The following is a 9,310-nucleotide window of genomic DNA, read 5'->3' as shown; positions in this document are numbered from 1 at the left end:
ATGAACAAAGTACGTTATCGTAATTTAAGCATTCTCTAGGAATGCCCATTTTAAAATTTACATATCTTAAAAATTTGTTTTGGATTCTTTCAATCGCATGTGAATGAACCTCATAATTTGGGGACCAAACCGTGGAATTGTATTCTATATGACTCAATACATTATAATAAAATTATTGTTTTTCTTAAATGCGGCAATCTAATTCTATTTACATTTCTGGTTTCATAATTTGTGTATATTTTTTTTTAAAACAATTTCATTCATTATTTTGGCATTTAGTTTTTCAAAATTTTATGTATAAAAATGAACACTTAGCTTCTCTCATTTGATTTATTTTGCATACTTGCCTTTCCTTAGTGTACATCTCATTAGTTTGTTCAAGTTTTCTTCATTGGCCAAATATAATAGCTAGTAGCAGTAATCTAACAATAGCAGATAAAACACACTGCCAAGGGTTTTTTGCTCCTAGGCCCTGCAGGCGGCTTTAAAATCAATATAGTAAAGTTCTCTGATTGTAGTTTTTCCTCTTTGTATGTACAAAATGTTTAGAATCTGTGCAAAAATTAACTTATCACCTGATAGGTACCTTTTAGGCTAAGTGACCATTGATGATGTGGAAGAAATTTTTTGAATTTGTTTTTGAAAAAAAAACATCAAAAAGGTCACTGGAGACCAAAATTTCTTTTACATTTTCTACTCCAAATAATGTCAGGAATTATCAGGTAAAGTAAGTCAAGTACATCCGTTAACACCTGTACGAGTATATATCATTTAAGATACATATTTTTGCTTTTTATGTAAGCTAAAAGTAACCGATTCCAAAAATAGCCGCCTCCCAGAAATATCAGAAAATTTAAGCTCGGAAAAAAAAGTATATTTTTGTTATAAGTTGAATTGCATGAAGTTTAGAAATTTCAGTGAGAGATAATTTTTTTTCTAGAAAATTGGTACTAGGGAAATTTTTACAGAAACATACCTTTTTGATATATAATGTGAAATTTATAATTTTCCACTGTGGGAATATTTTATTTTCCAAAAAGAAATTTCGCAGTAAATCGGAAAATTTAAGCTCGAAAAAAAAATTGTCTTTTTGTTACTACATGAAGTTGGGAAATATTATCTATTTCTGAAAAAATCTTCCTGGAAAATGGTCGGGAAATTTTTCCAGAAACTTTTAAATTTAGGAAATTTCCATTTTGGGAAATTTTTAGTTTTCTGAAAAAAAATTCTCCTGGGAAATTTGGAATATCGGAAAATGGGTCAAGTAATTTTTATAAAAACGTATATTTTTTTTATATTATGTGAAGTTTAGAAATTTTTATTTTCCTGAAAGATTATGATTGGAAAATGGATGAGGAAATTTTATTTTTGTTTTTGAAACTGAAAAAGTTGGTAAATTTGTTTTTGACAATTTCTCATCGGGGATGCTTTCAACGGTTCTTTCAACAATCAAAACCGAACAAAAATTCTGATACTCTTACTATCAGATGTGGAGCAACTATACTTTTATAAATGCGCTCTGTACTAATTTGTAATCTTCTCCATAATGTATTGGTGAATAACCGTTTTACGGAGAACATGAAAAATAAATAAATAAATAATAAATAATTACTATTTAGTTTATTTCTTAGTCTTATGTATCCCTTATATAATTATATGTACCAATGTGCTGTACTTATCAATGTTGTATTTTTAACAAAGGAATGGAATGATTTTTAACTAAGAAATTTTCTCTCATTTAGTAACTCATCAATACATTTACCCTTTTTTCACTTCAGTCTGTATTTAGTATAATATTATCCCATATTTTGCCATAATTGGCTAGAAATTACATTGTATAATCCACACTCATCAGCCTTTAGCGGCGGCCATCTTGATTCAGTGTCCTGGCCTGGGGATCTAGGAGGTATTGGATGGAGAGGGGAGCATTCGTCACCGTTCGTTCCTTGCATTATAAACAAAAAAGCCAACTAAATGTTGCCACAATCAAAGATAATTAAAATACATTTTTTACTAACAATTAAATTTATTATATAACACAGTAAATATTTAAAAAAATAATAATAATTTACATCAATGATCACTGATCAATTCTTGTTAAATATAAAAATAACTCTTATTGACAACGGGTATATAATATAATCATGAAGAAATCAATAACAAACCACCCAAATTATAATATATTCTAAATATTGTTTTTATTTTGGAGTTAAAGTTTAAAAAATAACTTATAGACATTATTATAAGTCTTTTATTATTTAAAAATTGTCAATATGTTATAAAGTAGGTCATAAAAACCGTTATTAGCAAATTGTTATAAAGAAAGTCATAAAAATAAGTAAGTTTTGTGTACAATATAAATTGCAGATAATATAATTGAATGTAATTGTTTAGATAGGTACGAATATGGAAATTAAATACATCAGCACTTAGATGGGCAATAAGAACAATCAATTTAACAGTAACTAGAAACATACAACTTTACATGTAGATATGACTGCAAATAAACCAAAGTTAGTTATTACTAATAATTATTAACGTCTTTTTGAGATTTTACATGAAAATAATATTTTATAACTATTTATGTTTTATTATTTATTGGTAGAAAACATAATATTAAGTTAAAACAATTTTGATTTATTAACCCTCAGGCCTCTGGCATATTCTATCAGAAGGTCGGAGGGTTTCCGCTTTAATAAAATAAATACTTTAATTTATTTTATTTTTACATTTTAATCCCTTTACACACGAGTGTTAGATTCTCGTCAAGGTAAACATGTTTCATTATTATTTGAAATATGTTCTTATTATGTAAATTTAAATAATCACATTGTATTTTAGAAAATATTAAAAAAAAGAAGGAAAACTTCATTTTTTTAATTAAATTTAAAAATGGCACACTTTCCTTTTTGTATTAAAAATTACAGATGGCGAAAAAAAAATTAAAAACACATTTTATTAGACAAATGTATTACAAAAAAAATTTTCAAAAATTATTATTAATTTCGGTTCATTTGATTCCAAAAGGTGTACATTTTCATTATCATATGCTTAACTTCTAGATTTCAATATAAAGCGTAGTGTTTTTTTTTATGTCACGAGAGCTCTCCTGTCTGTACAGTGTAAAGGCAGGGGAATTATGTCGCCACCCGGTTGGGCAACATTGTGAGCCGGGTTAAGGTAGGGTTTTATTGATGCAGGTCTTGAAGTGGCCCGGATTATATAAAAGAGGAAAAACAGACAGTTTCTAACACAGTTTAGAGAATATTTCTCACCTCATTCATATGAGAGCCTCCGTGGTCAAGGGGTTAGAATCTCAACTAGCAAGCTGGAGGTTGCGGGTTCAAATCCCGACGTGCACAAGTTAATTTTATTTTATCAATTTTGTCATTTCACAAATTACTCACTAAAAATAATATACAGTGTATTCGTGGCACGTTCTAGAGTGGAAGATACTCTCTGTATCGCCCTGGTGAAAGACCACCATTCAGAATTCAATAGTTGACCAGATCTGGAGAGCCAGGTACTTCCCCAGCTTCCTTTTCCCAATCTCCTTCCCCTCCCCCCTCCCCCTACCTTCAGCCTCACAACATACCCCGCATGGGAATGCCATAGTTCACTGGTTCTAGACGGTTGGGAGCAGTAGAGACTCTTGCGCGGTTTCACATTTAAACAAAACAGTGCTGCCAACTCAGCTCTTTTAGAGAAAGATTTAGCTCTAAATTAAGGAAATCAGCTCCAAGAAACTATTTGGCTTCTTGGACCCTTTTCAGATATTTATACAGAACTCATTCACGTAAAAGGTAGGATGCAAAAATATTCTCAGGAACCGGTTCTTTTGTATCAGCATTTCTCTAGCTACCTCCAAGATGGAACAATGTATGTTCTTAAAACTGCTTGCCCTCCAACACCATGAACCAAAAAGCCCATGGACGGAGCTATTCGAGAACACTTTGAAGCCGCGGGGTGATGGGGAAGATGTGTGAAACGTCATGTCTTGTCTCATCAAATACCCCAAAAGATCATAAGCTGTTATAATTGCATTAACAACACACAAACAGAATTATAATAGTTCATTATGCACCACTTTACATGGCTGATGGCTGCCAGGCAATTTCCCCTCACCCTTGATTTGGCTTCAATGCCATTCATACAACATCTCTGTCCAGGACTTGTTCGGTCCATGTCCAATACACCTATCATTATATTATTACAATTTGAGTCTTGTTAACTGACAGTTGACATTTGTACTATTTAAACAACTGATTACAGTTACTAACTGTTCACTGTTTCACACGTCAGTAAAGAACACTTTTATAGATTAAATTAATCAGTTAACATATTTAAAAAATAATCATGAAAACTGCTTCAACTTTGAAGGAATCAATAACAAAAATGATGCATGATTGTATTTTGAAAAGATTGAAAATGCTACAAATTAAAAATGTTAAAAAAAACCCTTAAATGCAAACTAAGTATTTCCTTAACCACAATAAAATCATTGGCGTATTTGCACATTTCTATTGAAGATTAACACTTGGTCTTATGTGTGAACCTTCTGTCTTCCAGTCTTGGATATGGTCTCCTTCAAATGCCTCCAGCTTTGCCGATTCTCGCGCCATTCACCCATCGGAAGCCGCCAATTCTCTTTAGGTCTGCAGCCCATCTCATCTGTGAGCCATCTCCGTTTCTTCTTTGTCGCCTCCTGATGACGCTGTAATTAAAAATGTCGTCTGTTAGTCGTGTCATATTATAGAGCGAATTTATGAAACCTGATTATTTCTGATAAAAATAAAATCCATTTTGTATTAATACATAGGTTAATTTCACTAACAGCTCGACGGGTTAACTTTGCAGGCGGTTAAATGAGGAAATAACTTATGTTTTAACCCCTTCAAAATATCTACACTAGCGACCTCACCGACCGCAAATAAAGTTAAGTTTGTCAAACTGTATAGACTAGCGTTTTATGTTTTATAAGTACATTATGTATATATAAGCACAGTTATTGAGAAAATCTTAAGAATTGTTATCTTTTTGAAGTGAATACCGCACAAGAGTCCCAATTGCTCCCGACTGTATAAGTAGGGAAGTAATTTAACAATATCTGCATTTGTTCCTCTGTATCTAATATTTGAATGAATAAATAAAACAATATATAATGGTGTAAATACGATATCATATAATTAGCAACATTACCGAGTTGTAAACAGTGTCAGTATCGCCCTTGTGTGAATAGAATCACTGCTTTAACTGGGTCTATCCGTGCTAAGTGACCAGGTCTGAATAGGCAGGTTTCACTTTCCCCATCTCTTTTTCCTGTTCACTTCTTTCAGTCTGAAATGGGAATGCCATAGTCTCACTGGCTCTGGGCAGTTGGCACTCTTGTGCGGTAATCAAGTCAATGTTAAAAGTAGTAGTTTAAAATGATTTATTTACTTGAGGGATTGAAGTGCGTGGTGCGTGGTGGGTGGTGCGTGGTGCGTGGTGGGTGGTGGGTGGTGTTTGGAACGTGGTGCGGAGACGAGGGCTTCTAGAGATGAAAATAAAAATTAACAATAACATTTTATAGTCCACCTTAAACTCACAGGTTCCATGAAATAGTATTTTAGTGTTTATTGTGCACTACGCCAACAGTAAAAACAATTAGCAACACAGTGTCCGGAAACTAGTAGGACCCAGAACCATGAACCCTTTCAATCTTAGCATTTAGGTTTTCCACACTTGACCACACTTCCCGACATGTGATCGAGCTGAAACTCGCCAGATAGACTCGTTGTCGATGACAATGCACTCTATCAACTTTCTGTGGCTCTGTTTCAACTTTTAGTTGATTTAAAAAAAACTTCTTTAGTTTTTTTCGGTAACTAAAGGGTTAATAATCCTTTTGAAAGCAGGTCTATGCTTCGACGCCTATTAAACTGTGACGGCTTCGCTGGACAGGACGCGTTTCTACCAACAATGGAAGAGAGGTGTCCAGTGAGAGAGAATTCCCTTCAGCAGGAATATGGGAGGCCTACACTTGGTGGCTGCATGTGTGGAGGCAAACACCGCAGTCCTGGCCGTGAGGAACTGGAGGGATACAGCAGGACATTTCCTATAGGTGGACAACTCTCTTGAAGGGTTGCATGAGGTGTGTATCTACGTGGATTTGAAAAGACTCGGTGGGCTATCATTTCAATTCGCATTTTAAATTTACGTGAGATATATTGTAAAATAAATATGTATTAAAAAATATTATTACAAAATATTGAAACAATTTTTAAATTTAAAAATAACGACATTGGCTGAAAGCTTTGCGACATTTGAGGTGTTTCATAGGTTGTGGCAAAAGATTCTTGCTTATTGTTTGCTGTCTGAAATAATTTGTTTCAAATACTCGCTTCATTACCCAAAAACATTATCTGAATGCTTACCTTATAGTTAAGTGGATTCTGGCTGCATTTAGAGTATTTCCTTTAAGAGATGTCCAGGAGCAGAGGTAGATTCTGGCTGCATTTAGAGTGTTTCTCTCAAGAGATGTCCAGGGGCAGAGGTGGATTATGGCTGCATTTAGAGTATTTCCTTTAAGAGATGTCCAGGAGCAGAGGTAGATTCTGGCTGCATTTAGAGTGTTTCTCTCAAGAGATGTCCAGGGGCAGAGGTGGATTATGGCTGCATTTAGAGTGTTTCTCTCAAGAGATGTCCAGGGGCAGAGGTGGATTATGGCTGCATTTAGAGTGTTTCTCTCAAGAGATGTCCAGGGGCAGAGGTGGATTATGGCTGCATTTAGAGTATTTCCTTTAAGAGATGTCCAGGAGCAGAGGTAGATTCTGGCTGCATTTAGAGTATTTCCTTTAAGAGATGTCCAGGAGCAGAGGTAGATTCTGGCTGCATTAAGAGTGTTTCTCTCAAGAGATGTCCAGGGGCAGAGGTGGATTATGGCTGCATTTAGAGTATTTCCTTTAAGAGATGTCCAGGAGCAGAGGTAGATTCTGGCTGCATTTAGAGTGTTTCTCTCAAGAGATGTCCAGGGGCAGAGGTGGATTATGGCTGCATTTAGAGTATTTCCTTTAAGAGATGTCCAGGAGCAGAGGTAGATTCTGGCTGCATTAAGAGTGTTTCTCTCAAGAGATGTCCAGGGGCAGAGGTGGATTATGGCTGCATTTAGAGTGTTTCTCTCAAGAGATGTCCAGGGGCAGAGGTGGATTATGGCTGCATTTAGAGTGTTTCTCTCAAGAGATGTCCAGGGGCAGAGGTGGATTATGGCTGCATTTAGAGTATTTCCTTTAAGAGATGTCCAGGAGCAGAGGTAGATTCTGGCTGCATTTAGAGTATTTCCTTTAAGAGATGTCCAGGAGCAGAGGTAGATTCTGGCTGCATTAAGAGTGTTTCTCTCAAGAGATGTCCAGGGGCAGAGGTGGATTATGGCTGCATTTAGAGTATTTCCTTTAAGAGATGTCCAGGAGCAGAGGTAGATTCTGGCTGCATTTAGAGTGTTTCTCTCAAGAGATGTCCAGGGGCAGAGGTGGATTATGGCTGCATTTAGAGTATTTCCTTTAAGAGATGTCCAGGAGCAGAGGTAGATTCTGGCTGCATTTAGAGTGTTTCTCTCAAGAGATGTCCAGGGGCAGAGGTGGATTATGGCTGCATTTAGAGTATTTCCTTTAAGAGATGTCCAGGAGCAGAGGTAGATTCTGGCTGCATTTAGAGTGTTTCTCTCAAGAGATGTCCAGGGGCAGAGGTGGATTATGGCTGCATTTAGAGTATTTCCTTTAAGAGATGTCCAGGAGCAGAGGTAGATTCTGGCTGCATTAAGAGTGTTTCTCTCAAGAGATGTCCAGGGGCAGAGGTGGATTATGGCTGCATTTAGAGTGTTTCTCTCAAGAGATGTCCAGGGGCAGAGGTGGATTATGGCTGCATTTAGAGTGTTTCTCTCAAGAGATGTCCAGGGGCAGAGGTGGATTATGGCTGCATTTAGAGTATTTCCTTTAAGAGATGTCCAGGAGCAGAGGTAGATTCTGGCTGCATTTAGAGTATTTCCTTTAAGAGATGTCCAGGAGCAGAGGTAGATTCTGGCTGCATTAAGAGTGTTTCTCTCAAGAGATGTCCAGGGGCAGAGGTGGATTATGGCTGCATTTAGAGTATTTCCTTTAAGAGATGTCCAGGAGCAGAGGTAGATTCTGGCTGCATTTAGAGTGTTTCTCTCAAGAGATGTCCAGGGGCAGAGGTGGATTATGGCTGCATTTAGAGTATTTCCTTTAAGAGATGTCCAGGAGCAGAGGTAGATTCTGGCTGCATTTAGAGTGTTTCTCTCAAGAGATGTCCAGGGGCAGAGGTGGATTATGGCTGCATTTAGAGTATTTCCTTTAAGAGATGTCCAGGAGCAGAGGTAGATTCTGGCTGCATTTAGAGTATTTCCTTTAAGAGATGTCCAGGAGCAGAGGTAGATTCTGGCTGCATTTAGAGTGTTTCTCTCAAGAGATGTCCAGGGGCAGAGGTGGATTATGGCTGCATTTAGAGTATTTCCTTTAAGAGATGTCCAGGAGCAGAGGTAGATTCTGGCTGCATTTAGAGTGTTTCTCTCAAGAGATGTCCAGGGGCAGAGGTGGATTATGGCTGCATTTAGAGTATTTCCTTTAAGAGATGTCCAGGAGCAGAGGTAGATTCTGGCTGCATTTAGAGTGTTTCTCTCAAGAGATGTCCAGGGGCAGAGGTGGATTATGGCTGCATTTAGAGTATTTCCTTTAAGAGATGTCCAGGAGCAGAGGTAGATTCTGGCTGCATTTAGAGTGTTTCTCTCAAGAGATGTCCAGGGGCAGAGGTGGATTATGGCTGCATTTAGAGTATTTCCTTTAAGAGATGTCCAGGAGCAGAGGTAGATTCTGGCTGCATTTAGAGTATTTCCTTTAAGAGATGTCCAGGAGCAGAGGTAGATTCTGGCTGCATTTAGAGTATTTCCTTTAAGAGATGTCCAGGAGCAGAGGTAGATTCTGGCTGCATTAAGAGTGTTTCTCTCAAGAGATGTCCAGGGGCAGAGGTGGATTATGGCTGCATTTAGAGTATTTCCTTTAAGAGATGTCCAGGAGCAGAGGTAGATTCTGGCTGCATTTAGAGTATTTCCTTTAAGAGATGTCCAGGAGCAGAGGTAGATTCTGGCTGCATTTAGAGTGTTTCTCTCAAGAGATGTCCAGGGGCAGAGGTGGATTATGGCTGCATTTAGAGTATTTCCTTTAAGAGATGTCCAGGAGCAGAGGTAGATTCTGGCTGCATTTAGAGTATTTCCTTTAAGAGATGTCCAGGAGCAGAGGTAGATTCTGGCTGCATTTAG

The sequence above is a fragment of the Hesperophylax consimilis genome, chromosome 20, assembly GCF_061612785.1.
Source record: "Hesperophylax consimilis isolate HC1 chromosome 20, BYU_Hcon_1.0, whole genome shotgun sequence".
Taxonomy (NCBI): domain Eukaryota; kingdom Metazoa; phylum Arthropoda; class Insecta; order Trichoptera; family Limnephilidae; genus Hesperophylax; species Hesperophylax consimilis.
This window is presented reverse-complemented; position numbering follows the sequence as displayed.